Raw genomic sequence first — 13,984 nt, 5'->3', positions numbered from 1 at the left:
AAAAAAGCCGGCACCGCGGCTCACTAGGCTAATCCTCCACCTGCGGCGCTGGCACACCAGATTCTAGTCCCTGTCAGGGTGCCAGATTCTGTCCTGGTTGCCCCTCTTCCAAGCCAGCTCTCTGCTGTGGCCTGGGAAGGCAGTGGAGGATGGCCCAAGTCCTTGGGCCCTGCACCCCATGGGAGACCAGGAGAAGCACCTGGCTCCTGGCTTCAGATCGGGGGCCATTTGGGGGGTGAACCAACAGCAAAGGAAGACCTTTCTCTCTGTCTCTCTCTCACTGTCCACTCTGCCTGTCAAAAAAAAAAAAAAATGTTCTAGAATGATCTTTCTAAAGCCTAAGGACCGGGCGGCACTGTGGCATAGTGGGCTAAGCCTCTGCCTGCGGCACCGGCATCCCATACAGACACCCGCTGCAGTCCCCGGATGCTCCACTTCCGATCCGGCTCCCACTCGGGTCTCCCAGAGCCGCCAGCTCAGCCCACTGCGCAGGCGCCGAGGCGACGGCCTGCCGGCTCCGCCCCCTCGCGTGCTCGCGGGGCCTGCGGGGGCGTGCTGCCTGTGTTCCTGAAGTTTTCTGGGACGCCGTGGCAGAAGTTGTTCTCTGGTGAGATTTGCCTTCTAGGGAGCTAAACGAGCGGAGACGGGACCTCAAGGTGTGTAGGGGATTCGGCTGGTGAATGGGAGGTTTAGACGCTAACAGGGGGCCAGGTAGGCTCAGGAGGCAAGATGGTTAATTGTTCAGCTCGAGGATTCTTAACTTGGGCCCCAGGACAGGCCTTAAGGGGGCTGGGGCTGAACGTGAAAGCGCGCTTTTGTCGGAGGGGCTGCACTCCATAATTCATCCCACCCCCCGGGGTCGCCTAGCGAGCAGCAGCCGAGGTCGCACGACGCCTCCGCTTGCAGTCGGGGCAGCCCGGGCGCCCCGAGGAGAAGGCCCGCGGCTCGGACGGGGCCCGGGCTGCGACCCCTGGGAGCCGCTGCTCTCGCAGGGCAGCAGCCCGGAGCCTCCACGCCCCGCGCGTCGAACGTCCCACGCGCCTCGGTCCCAGGTCGCTGCCGCCCCGTCTCTTCCCGGGCCGCGGGGCGGGGCGGGGTCTGCGGTGGGCGTGGCCCCGCCGAGGCCCCGCCCCCCGCAGCCTGCAGGTGGCAGCCGCCCGCCGGGGCTCCCGCCAGACCCGCGCGACGCGGGGGACGCCGAGGCACGGAACGCCGCCCGGGTGACCGGGCTCTCGCGCCGCCGCGAGGCGCCGAGCCGCCCGGGCCGTCCGCGCCGACGAGAGCCCGCGCCCGGAGGATGCCCGCCGGCGCCGGCCGCCCGCGGTCTCGCTGCAGGAGCCGGTGGTCGTGGGGGAGCTCCGGTGGGGGAGCGCGGAGGGCCGCGGTGCTGCGCCCGGGGTGCTCGAGGGGCACTTGCCCCGACTGCCGGCTCGGCGGGCGGCCGCCGCGTGTCCCGGCGCTGCGGCCGTTGTGGGGCTGCGCGGAGGTGCGGCGAGGCTGGCTCGCCCTGGGACCTGTTGGTTTCTTCGACTCGGCTCTGCGATCTTACGGGGACGTTTCGGGTCCCGGCGTGGCCTGGGTGCAGAGGAAGCCCCCGGACCTCCAGGTAGTGACGCGCCCCACCCGCCTCTGGGGCCGGGGCCGGCTCTTGGCGCGCTCGGGGCTGCCTCTCGGGTAGTGCGGTGCCGCTGTTAGCAGCAGGTCGGAGGGTCGAGGGGGCTGTAGGAAGTCCAGGGCTTTGCGCGGCACCCCAGGCGCCCGCAGCTTCTGGGTTTTCGGGTTTTACCTGGGCTTCAAGCCGGGTGTGTAGCAGCCCAACACCCTGAGTGCGCTGTGTGCCACTGGAGTGACAGATGAGTTTGAGACTATTAGGAAATTATAACTTTTATTATAATTTGAAGAGAATTTGAAAGTAAAATTATATGAAATTTTAGAAGTGATTAGCTTACAGTTTTGAATTTCCTTTTTTTTGACAACTGTGTGTTGCGTAGAGGGGTTAAAGTGGTACAGGCTTTAAGGAAAGTGTCCTTGAGCTCACATTTACAAAACACGGGAATCTGCTTACTGGGTTTTTCTGTAAGGTTTTAGGCTTCGTTCAGAGAATATCAGGTAGAATGCGTTTTAACATTCGAGGTTAAGGAAACTGGCGAAGTAGTTCAGTGTGTAAAGATAGTTTCAGTGCTGTGGCTTTGCTCATTTTCTGAAATGCTGTGGTTAAAAAACAAAAGTCTGTCTTTACCACCCACGTATTTATAAATGAGCCGTATCTAATAACCATTAAGATGTCAGAAATTATGAGTGATTCAGTGTCTTGAATACCCAGCATTTTCTTTTTGAAAAAAATTAAAGAAATGTGTTAAGTACATAAAAAATAAGGAATTACCTGTAGCGGCCTTGATAAGAAGACTAACTTGATAACATTATTACATTTTACCCCTAGCACCTGGCGATAATTTCAGTCTAAATATATATCTTATAGTTTAATAAATGAAAAGTGCTTTTCACAGTCAGTTATATGTTACAGGAATACTTTTTTACCGCTTCCAAAGACCTGAGAATCACTTTTGTCTCAGCACACTGGAAGTACACTTTATACTGAAAGGTGACCTGCTGTATATGGGTTGCAAAATGTTCCAAGTTAGGGAAAACAGTCACCATTGTCATAGTACATAAAGATCAGTTTTAGAAAATTGGTAATTACGATTTTTGGTGAATGTACTCTCCAAGACCTAGATGTGTTTGAAGTTGTTTTCCTCTAAGTCTACAAAATATTCTAACAAAGGAGAAAAATAACCTTAATTTTTTTTCCATTCATATGTTATTACTTTATTAGAAAGGAACCTTTTTGGTTCAACAAGAAAACCAGAGGGTTTTTTTTTTTTATTGATATGATGTGTTTAAAAGTGATGTACTGGAGTGATTTACTTATTTTTTGAAAAGCAGAGAGATGCAGATGGACAGAGATTTCCCACCTGCTGACTTACTCCCCAGAGGCCCTATAACAACTGAGGCTGGGCCAGACTGAAGCAGGGAACCCATAACTCACTATAGGTTGCCGGTGTTGGTGGCAGACCCCAACTACTTGAGCCAGTACCTGCTGCCTCTGAGGGTGCACATTAACAGGAAACTGGAATCGGAGGCATAGCTGGAAGCCAGGCACTCCTGTACCAGATCCAGGTCCGCACATGCCAAACTGTGGCCTCATGGCTAAACCAAACGCTTAGGGTGATTTTACTTTTGCTTATAATACTTTATGAAGTTAATCTAGTAATGGGATTAGTTGGTCAGAAATTGACTTTTTAGGACTAGCTGTGTTTTACAAAGTGAAGTAAAGTTGCATAATAAACTTGGCAGCAACACCCAAATTTTTAACACACACACACACACACACACACAAAGTAAATTTGATGATTGCTTTAATGAGCAAATTTGTAAAGATAGCCCCCTTAGTCTGGTAGCAATTCTATATCCTTGGAATGCGTAAACTACATAATATGAAGTCTTTGTAATTACTGTCCGTTAAAACTAATAACAGCTGCTTCAGGGGTGGTGGTGGGAGTCTGTCTTTAATTACAACACCTGAGACTTTGGTAGAGCTGCGGCTACTGCTTTCGCCAATACAGCTGTGAATTTGTAAGTGTTTGGACAGTTAAATTACCTGAACCTAATTTTTGCTTTGGGTAGCTTTGTTAGTGTTTATTAGACTGTAAGATATACAACATACACTTTTTTAACATTCTTTGAGAGATTTAACTTACATAACTCAGCTTGAAGATTTGGAGGACACTGATCAAAGAGAGAAAATTACTGGTTTGAGCATCTAGCTTGTCAGGATATAAATTTGAAACTACACTCTCATGTCTCAAGAGAAACAATACTTTTGTTAATAAAGATAAAAGTTCATATCTTTCACACTTTTAGAGGCATGAGCTTGTTTGCGTTTGTAAATTTATAGAATGAACAGCATGATTAGTGAGTGTGTGTGTGTGTGAGAGAGAGAGAGAGAGAAGGGGGGAGAAGAGAAATGAGTAAATGGCATTTTTAGTATTAAATTAGCAGGAACCTCTAGAGATTATAAACTTGGGATCCATGGACTTTGTAGATTATATTTGTAGGTGTGAAAAATATAATACTTTTTAAGAAAGATTTATTTATTAATTTGAAAATCAGAATTAGAGGGACAGACAGATTTTCCATCTCCTAGTTCACTACCCAGATGGCCACACTGGGCCAGGCTGGAGCCAGGAGCTTCACCTGGATCCCCCACATGGGTGGCAGAGTCCCAAACACTTGGGACATCTTCCACTGCTTTTCCCAGACTCTTATCAGGAAGCTGGATTGGAAGTGGAGCAGCCAGGTGGAAAGCCAAGACATTGTGGCAAAATGTCCTACATGAAAGATTTCTGTGAGTGAGACCCCAGTGGAAAGTGGCCATCAAAGAAGGATGTACTTTTCTCTGAACGGAGGAGAAAAGTACATTTTGTTTATGGTCCTGTCTAAATCCTGACAGAGATTGCGGATTCAAAAGGCTTCCATAGCCTTGGCAGCTCATGTCAGGAGCCTCGGGTGATCACTGATATCCTATGTAGAAGTGTTAATTGTTAAATTAACACCAGGAGTCACTGTGCACTTACTTCCCATGCAGGATCTCTGTCCTCAGTTTTATTATGAGAATTAGCTGTAAAACAGTGCGTGTGTGTGTGTGTGTGCGCGTGTGTGTGTAAATTGTTGAAATCTTAATGGAGAATGGGACTGGGAATGGGAGAAGGAGGAGGAGGTAGGGTGGAAGGGTGGGTATGATGGGAAGTTACTATATTCCTAAAGTTGTACTTACGAAATTTGTACTCCTTAAATAAAAGGTTTCTTTGGGAATAAATAAATAAATGGAGGTGGGGGAGAAAGTGAAGCAACCAAGACACTTAACAGGCTTTATCCACTATGCCACAGTGCCGGGCCTGGGACATCTTTTCTCAACCATCATAACGGTCATGATCTGCACTTCGATAGTAAAAGACAGGTTAACATGAGGAAAGCATGACACATTTCTTTCACCAGACTTGTACATGACCTGAGAGCTTTCAGAAAGGGAGACCCAGAGGAAACTTTATTCTTAACTTAGGTGAAGAATGGACAGCCATGTGGAAATGTTTCAATTAGACAAAAGAGTATAATATAATGGTAATAGATGGAGGGAGAAAAAGCCAGCGAAACATGTCCATTCAGATTCTTCTTGGTCACTCGGTGGCAGCATTTCTTCACCGCATGTACAGGTCAGTCCCCTGTAGAGTCAGCTCACGGTAGAAGAGGGCCGGTCACGCTGGGTTTTACGGCTTGCTTTGGAAACGAGTGCAGTAGAAGATCAGAAAGAGACTGCCTGTTAGGCTACTTCTGAAGCCTCCTAGTCTGCTTTAGTTCACAGAACTCAGTACGCTGAGGTCTGCACTTCGGTATATTGTTTTCTGAGCCCCAACACTTGATGCTCCAATTGGAAAAGGTGTGGATTGTGTTAGTTTCTGTTGAGGAAAAGCTATATGACTTGAAATTCTCTTAAAGAATATGAGACATCCCTCCAACAAGAAAAACATTTAGCAGTAATAAAATTTGAGAGATTTTAGAGGATCACATTTCAGTTTTATAAACCAGAGTAGTTATATAATACAGAGCTAGGACTCAACACAGGCTTTTTCCAGTGCTTTGCTTCCATTATTCTGTATTGCTTGCTTTTTACGGACACCTGTTTTTGGAAGGCCAGTGTTCTCCACCCTGTGGCTTACAAGTGACACCTTATAAGACATTTTGGCCGGCGCCACAGCTCACTAGGCTAATCCTCCACCTGCGGTGCCGGCACACCGGGTCTAGTCCTGGTCAGGGCGCCGGATTCTGTCCCGGAAGTATCTCTTCCAGTCCAGCTCTCTGCTGTGGCCCAGGAAGGCAGTGGAGGATGGCCCAGGTCCTTGGGCCCTGCACCCGCATGAGCGACCAGGAGAAGCACCTGGCTCCTGGCTTCACATCGGCGCAGCGCGCCGGCCACAGCAGCCATTGGGGGTGAACCAACGGAAAAGGAAGACCTTTCTCTCTGTCTCTCTCTCTCTCACTGTTCACTCTGCCTGTCAAAAAAAATAAAAAAAGAAAAAGAAATTTCAAGCACAGCCGGCACCGCGGCTCACTAGGCTAATCCTCCGCCTGCGGCGCCAGCACCCCGGGTTCTAGTCCTGGTTGGGGCACCGGATTCTATCCCGGTTGCTCCTCTTCCAGTCCAGCTCTCTGCTGTGGCCCGGGAGGGCAGTGGAGGATGGCCCAGGTCCTTAGGCCCTGCACCTGCATGGGAAACCAGGAGGAAGCACCTGGCTCCTAGCTTCAGATTGGCGCAGCCTGCTGGCCGGAACATGCCAGCCATAGCGGCCACTTGGGGGGTGAGCCAACAGAAAAAAGAAGACCTTTCTCTCTGTCTCTATCTCTCACTGTCTAACTCTGTCAAAAAAAAAAAAAAAAAAAGAAGAAGAAATTTCAAGCTCACATTTTAATGTATGATTCAGCAAGAATTATGAGCAAAAAAAAAATTATCTTCACTAAAGGAGAGATATGGGCAAATATTTCCTCAGTGTATATAAAAGAAAACATTACTGTAATGTTATGCAATTGATAGAGCAAATTTTTTAAAAGGGAGAAAGATATAATTACATTAGGGTTGTGTTGGTCAGGGAAGTCTAAATCTTTGGAGCTTAACTTTTACACCTTGTGTGATATATTTTGTGTGAAGTCACATTTAGCCAAGGAATAGGTAGCAGCTTAAGTGAAGAAAAAAAGAAATTTTAGTCTCCACAAATTCATCTTTGTCTAGAAAATCATTTTTTGTGTGTCTTTCAGGCCATTTCAGTCAAGTCTAGTGTCTTTCCGTGCCTTGGTGTTTTTATATGTAAAACTGGTAAATGAATAGTATCTACTTGGTTATTAATTCAGAATCAGCCCTCTCCTCTATCATTACCTTTCATGTGTCCTTCAAGCCATTCTCAATTAAACCTAATATTTTAGGTTTTCCAAATTTATTAAATACTTGCTTGTCTGAAGTATTTAGCCGTTACCATCACAAGTACTTTACACATGCCTGTTCTCTCTCTTCTCCCTCTCTCTCCCTAATGATCTATTTTGTTTATTTGAAAGACAGTTCAGGAGAGACAGATCTTCCATCCTCTAGTTCACTCCCCCAAATGAATGCAACAGACAGGGCTGGGCCAGGCTAAAGCCTGGAGTCTGGAACTCCATCTGGGTTTCCCATATGGGCAGCAGACCTATTACTCAGACCATCTTCCAGTGCTTTCTCAGGTGTACTAGCAGGGAACTGGATTGGAAGTGGAACAGCCAAGACTTGAACGAGGCACTCAAATGGGATGCTGGCATTTAGGGAGTAAGCTGCTGTGTCACAATGCCAGCCTGCTTATTCATTCTTAAGGGTAAAACAGCAAGTCAGTATATGATAAAACTGTTTGGAAAAGAGTGGAGAGATGTTAGTTAGCATTAAACTGTAATGATGAAAATAGTACACCACTGATTAAATGTGTACTGATAATAGCCAACACTTACATAGCACTTTGTGAGTTAATTATTGCTTTGTTTTCCCTGTGTTAATTCAGTTGGTCAGCATAACAAGATGGGGTGAGTTAACCTACTAAATAGTTACTGATTTCTCCCCATTTAATAAATGAAGAAATGAAGGAACAGAGAGATTGAAGTAACTGCTCCGAAGTTAGTTATTGTGTGCTGTTTTCCAGTGAGGTTTGGAACCGCGAGTTGAAAAATGGGCAGGGACTACTGTCAGAGCAATAGTTAAACTTTATTAGTTTTACAAGGGCTTTTATACTCACACAATCACAGCATACTAATTTTCTCAGGGGATTAGTACTAGGAGAACAAGGCTAGTTCAAGGAAATATATTTTCCTTTAAAGGAGATAATATTCATGTTTCATATAATCTGAAGGAACAATCTGTATTAAAAAGGTGGCCAAAATATTTGCCTTCAAGGACAGATATAGCCTGCAGCTGCATGAGAAAAGGAGGTTGTGTTATTGGCCAAGGAACATTCTCAGACTAGTACATGATGCATGGTGACTTTTGCCCTGTTCCCTGAAGTGTCCTTAAGGCTTCTCATGTGCATCTCAGATTTGACCTTGTCCAGTCTCCACAATTAAAGGGCAGACTGAATTTGGAACCAGGAGAACTGGTTCACCAAAATGCCACCAAAAATAGTCTCTTATCTATGGCATGAATAAATAAAAGAATTTTCTTTTAAAGATAAGCTATCTGAACTATTTATACCTGTTTTCTAAAACAGAAATTATTTACTTGCTACTAATTTATTAAGTCTGGAAATTATTCTTTTTTGGTCACTTGGACAATGTAAGAGTAGGACTAAAATTTTTAGTCTAAAAAAAAAATACCATCACGAGGGTCAAAGGAATGATTCTAGTTCATCTCTCTGTTGAGGATGCTATGACCAGTACTCCAATTTCATTTCCTCTGTGGATTCAATAATGTTTGAGTTTGGCCTGCATGTTTCCTTGAAGTCTTTTATGTCTCCAGTTGGTCTACTTTGTGTAATCCCCACAATGTTTATTTCCATATTTGAGACACTACATGATTAAACTGCATCAAAGAATTTTTGAGAAACCTGTATGCTATTAATGACAGGTAGAATCTGAAAATGAATATAATGTTAAAAGTAGACAAATTATATTCAAATTCATTCCTAATAGGAAAATTAGTAAAAATATACATTGTTAACTTGTTGATTTGAAAGAAAATTTTTTGTTGCCTTCTCTCTCTTTTTTTTTTTTTTTTTTTTTTTTTGGACAGGCAAGAGTTAGACAGTGAGAGAGAGACAGAGAGAAAGGTCTTCCTTCCATTGGTTCATCCCCCAAATGGCTGCGCCGAGCTGAAGCCAGGAGCCAGGTGCTTCCTCTTGGTCTCCCATGCAGGTGCAGGGCCCAAGCACTTGGGCCATCCTCCACTACCTTCGTGGGCCACAGCAGAGAGCTGGACTGGAAGAGGAGCAACCAGAACAGATTCTGGTGCCCCAACCAGGATTAGAACCCAGGGTGCCGGCGCCACAGGTAGAGGATTAGCCAGATGAGCTGCAGCATCGGCCACATTCTCTCTCTCTCTCTCTCTCTTTTTTTTTTTAAGATTTATTTATTTGAAAGGCACCCTTACAGAAAGAGGAGAGACAGATGTTCCATCTGTTGGCTCACTCCTCAAATGGCTGCAACAGCCAGGGCTGTGCCAGGCCAAAGCCAAGAGCTTCATCCGGGTCTTCATGTGGGTGGCAGGGGCCCAGACTCTTGGACCATCTTCTGATGCTTTTCCCAGACCATTCGCAGGGGGCTGGATCAGAAATGGAGCAGCTGGGGGATACACAGCAGACTCATAGAATGGCAGATGTCCTAAATAGCACTCTGGCCTCAGAATCAGCCCTTAAGGCATTCAGATCTGGCTGAAGAGCCCATGAGAGTATTTCAGGCATGGAAAGCCAAGACACTCTGGCAAAAACAAACAAACAAACAAAAAACTAAACGAAAGATCTCTGTGAGTGAGATCCCAGTGGAAAGAACGGGGCCATCAAAGAAGGAGGTACCTTTCTCTGAAGGGAGGAGAGAACTTCCACTTTGACTATGACCCTGTCTGAATAAGATCGAAATCGGCAAACTCAAAAGGCTTCCATAGCCTTGGCAACTCATGACTAGGGCCTAGGGAGATTACTGATGCCATAAACAAGAGTGTTAAATTGTTAAGTCAACAACAGGAGTCACTGTGTACTTACTTCTCATGTGGGATCTGTCTTTAATGTGCTGCCCAATGTGAAGTAATGCTATAACTAGTACTGAAACAGTATTTTACACTTTGTGTTTCTATGTGGGTGCAAACTGATGAAATCTTTACTTAATATATACTAAATCAGTCTTCTGTATATAAAGATAATTGAAAATGAATCTTGATGTGAATGGAATGGGAGAGGGAGCGGGAGATGGGAGGGGTGCGAGTGGGAGGGAAGTTATGGGGGGGAGCCATTGTAATCCATAAACTGTACTTTGGAAATTTATATTTACTAAATAAAAGTTAAAAAAAAAAAAAAAAGAAATGGAGCAGCTGGGACTCCAATTGGTGCTCTTCTGGGAGGCCGGCATCACATGCAGTGGCTTTACCAGCTACGCCACAACACTGGCCCCTATTTTTTGTTTATAACCAGAAAACAAGCCAGTGGTAGAAAAAACATTGTTTTAATATTACTCAATCCTAGCTAGAAATTTATTAATTTCTAGTTAGCAATTTACTGTCTAGTTATTTTTCCTTTATTGATCAAAATGAATTTTGTGTTTTTTAGTATGACCAATTTCAGAGATAACTTTGTTGAGGGAAGTAACTGATACATCTTCTGCAAGGATTAAATAATGTGCTCTTACTATTATTTTTCTCTTACAAGAGATGGATGTTATTAATTCCCTTGAAAATGGTGTTATTATCTTCAATCATCTGATTATTCCTTTGTATTTCCCTAATGTCTTTTTGAAAGTCTCATAGCCGTATAGATTAGTGACTAATCTTATCCTTGTGCTTTTACAATAATTCCCAACTCTTTGCCTGTAATTTCCATACGCCTAGCAGAGAATGCACTGTTTGGGACTATGCTGATCTGTTTTTCATCTTTCACAGCCTGATAGTACAATTAGCTTTCATATTTTACACCTTTCTAGTAACACATCTTATTTCCAGGATCTTGAACAGCTAGTTACCTTTCTGTTTATAAGCTACATAGGGAAGATAAGTGGCTTTAAACTGGCAAAGTGGTGACTCTGCTATTCGCATCTGTCTTTCAGTGTATTCTTAATACAGTAACATAAAGGATTTGTTACGTTTAGTACTTGTACTCAAAATAACATGGATATGTAAAAGAGAAGTAATTCAGGTAATATTCCTCACTGTGGAATAGGTTGCAAATTACCCTTTGCTAGTTTACTACAGGTAGAGTCCTATTTCATTGAAGCCATCAGAGCTTGCATTTGAGAAGATTAGAGGACTAGAGCTAGAATATTGATTCAGTGAAGAGCTGAGCTGTTTTCTCACCTTCCTCCATAGCCAGATGACATTGGCCTCTTTGTGGAACTTGATATATTTTTACCACAGCTCCTAGACTCCAAAGGGAAAGAAACCAAGCGAGTCCTAACCCTTTGGGAGCTCCTTATCTGTAATTATTCCCCTGATGAAAATCAGGTGGACTGAAAATACTCCTTCTCATAACGTAGGCTCTTGGGACAGTCTTTTAAGCTTGTAAATTACTTTTAACTTTATTCTCATTTGGCTGTATGTAATTAGAGGTAGGATTCTTCTTGAACCTGGAAGAGAGCCTGCCCCACATTTTTAGAGAAATCTATCTGTATAATATAGATCATTAAAACAAAATTAGAACTAATTTTTGAAAGGCAGGACATTTTTTCCCCATTTTAAATTATTTATTTTTTTCTTTGAGAGAGAGAAGATCTCCTAGCCACTAGTTTACTCCCTAAATGCTTATAACAACAAAGACTGGACAGGGCTGAAGCCAGAAGCCCAGAATTCAATCCAGGCCTCCCAAATGGGTGACATCACCACTGCTTCCCAGGTGGAGCGTTAGCAAGAAGCTGGAATCAGGAGCAGAGTTGCGACTGAAACCCTGGGCACTCCAATTTGGGATGCTAGCATCCCAAGTGGCATCTTAACCAGCACATCAAATGCCTGTTCCAAGAACTTTTGAGTCAACACAAAATCACGGGAATTGTTGGGTGTTAAGTTTTCGCTTCTGGGTTTGGGAAACTGCATGCATAATCCCCTCTCTTGCCTATTCTCTTTGCCCCACAACAACAGACAAAATCTGTGCAATGATTTTGAAAGCCTTGAGAAGTGCATTGGCAATCATGAGATTTCTCCTTCCTAGGGTACCAAAATTTTATCGGACCTGGTCATCTAGATTGGTGCTTCTCAAAATATGGTCCCTCCCCTAGTAACATCAGGAGGGAATTTTTTAGAAATAAAAATTCTTGGAATTCAATCTTGAGATGGGACCCAATAATTTGCATTTTATAAAGATTTACTTATTTATTTGAAAGGCTGAGTGAGAGTGAGGGAGAGAACAATCTTCCACCCACTGATTCACTCCCCCAAATCACTGCAATAGCCAGGACTGAATCGGGATCCAGTTCTCCCATGTGGGTGGCAGGGGCCCAAGTACTTGGGCCATCCTCTGCTGCCTTCCCAGGTACATTAGCAGGAAGCTGGTACAGAAGTAGAGCAGACAGGACTCAAGCCAGCATCTAATATGGGACGCCAACAGAGCACACAGTGGCTTAACATCTGTGCCACAACATGGAGCCCAGTAATCTGCATTTTAGTAAACTCTCAGTGATTCTGATAATACATTGATGTCTGAGAACCATTAACTCTTGGTTTGCAGAATGAGCCATGGTTTTCTGTTTTGCTAGTCTGTTTCTTGAATGTAAATAGGAAAGTACTTTAGAAAGTTTGTGGGAAAATGGAGTTGGGATGGGCATTTGACACAGCAGTTAAGACACCATTTGGTATGTCAGCATCTCACATCAGGGTGAGTAGGTTCAAGTCCCAGTTCCTCTCTCCTCCTGATTCCAGCTTCCTGCTACTGTACATCCAGGCAGATGATGGATCAAATGGTTGGGTCCCTGCCTCACACGGGGAGACCCATATTGAGTTCCTTGCTCTGTCCTCAGCCCAGCTCAGTTCTGACTATGACCTGGATTTGGAGAGTGAACAAGTAGGTGGGAAATACCCCTCTTCTCTTTGTCTTTCAGATAAATACAACTTTCTAGATATATATATATGTATATGTACACACATATACATATATATATACATATATATATGTATGTATGGGGAGGTTGTCTATATTTTAGTGCCAAGATTTTTAAATCCAACGTAGTTTTTCTTGTGTTCTTTTCCATGAACTTTTTGAAGTCCTTTTATATGGATGGATTTCTAAATTTTATTTTAATATTTTTGAAAGGATTTATTTATTTACTTATTTATTTGAAAGGCAGAGTGACAGGGAAAGATAGAAAAACATCTTTGATCCACTGGTTCACTCTCCAGATGGCCACCACAAGCAAGTCTGGGCTGGCCTGAAGCCAGGAGCTAGGAACTACACCCAGGTCTTCCCCATGGGTAGCAGGGCCCAAGTGCTCGGGCCATCTTGCACTGTCTCCCTGTATCAGCAGGGAGCTGGGTTGGAATGGGGCAGCTGAAACTTGAACTGGCTCTCCTATGTGGGATGCCAGTGTTACAAGCAGCAGCATAACCCACGGTGCCCCAACATGTATACACAGATGTAAACATTTTTTGCAGCAAGATTATCTTTTTTTAGAAAACTTTTATTTATTAAATATAAATTTTGAAGGTACAACTTTTGGATTCTAGTGGTTTTTCTCCCCATAGCCACCCTCCCACCCACAAACCATCCCATCTCCAGCTCCCTCTCCCATCCTATTCTTCATCAAGATTCATTTTTAATTATCTTTATATACAGAAGATCAACTTAGTATATACTAAGTAAAGATTTCAACAGAGGCAAAATTACCTTTTAATTCCATTTCCCATAAACTTTGTGAAGTGACTGTATACTTTGCTACCCTTGTGGGTATCACTACATATGTGTTTACCAGGAACAAGCAACCTGTATTATTAGTACATCAGTGAATGACACCCAAGATAAAATTGTTGGTGGCCTTCACACTTCTTTTCTACTTCCTTGCCTGGAACAAGATTGAGAAAACTTGACAAATGTTTGTTAAATGAATTAAGTGTCTGCCTTCCTTCTCCTCCTCCCCACTCCCTCACCTACAAAAAAGCAAAACCATAACTCTTTTTTCCTTTTAGCTGCTGCTTCTGCAGGAGGATTAGACCTGAAAGTGAGGTTCCCAGTTAAGAACA

The 13,984-nt window shown here is 44.1% G+C and overlaps 1 protein-coding gene across 4 annotated transcripts in view; it reads left to right on the top strand.

Annotated features, from left to right (window-relative positions):
* The first annotated feature begins 531 nt into the window (after window positions 1–531).
* The window catches only part of TEX15 (testis expressed 15, meiosis and synapsis associated), a 90,453-nt gene continuing 77,000 nt past the window's right edge, over window positions 532–13,984 (top strand). Inside the window, exon 1 of one of the 4 annotated variants that reach the window (XM_051834099.2) lies at window positions 532–656. The gene's annotated coding sequence lies outside the window, so the exon portion shown is untranslated. Of the gene's footprint in view, window positions 657–1,216; window positions 1,362–1,392; window positions 1,607–13,984 lie in introns of those variants that run through there. The other 3 variants (XM_008252299.4, XM_070068521.1, XM_008252281.4) reach the window with 3 other exon arrangements.

The sequence above is a fragment of the Oryctolagus cuniculus genome, chromosome 2 (genome assembly GCF_964237555.1).
Source record: "Oryctolagus cuniculus chromosome 2, mOryCun1.1, whole genome shotgun sequence".
Lineage (NCBI taxonomy): Eukaryota > Metazoa > Chordata > Mammalia > Lagomorpha > Leporidae > Oryctolagus > Oryctolagus cuniculus.
The sequence above is the reverse complement of the archived record's forward strand: the minus strand, read 5'-3'. Positions and strand labels throughout refer to the sequence as shown.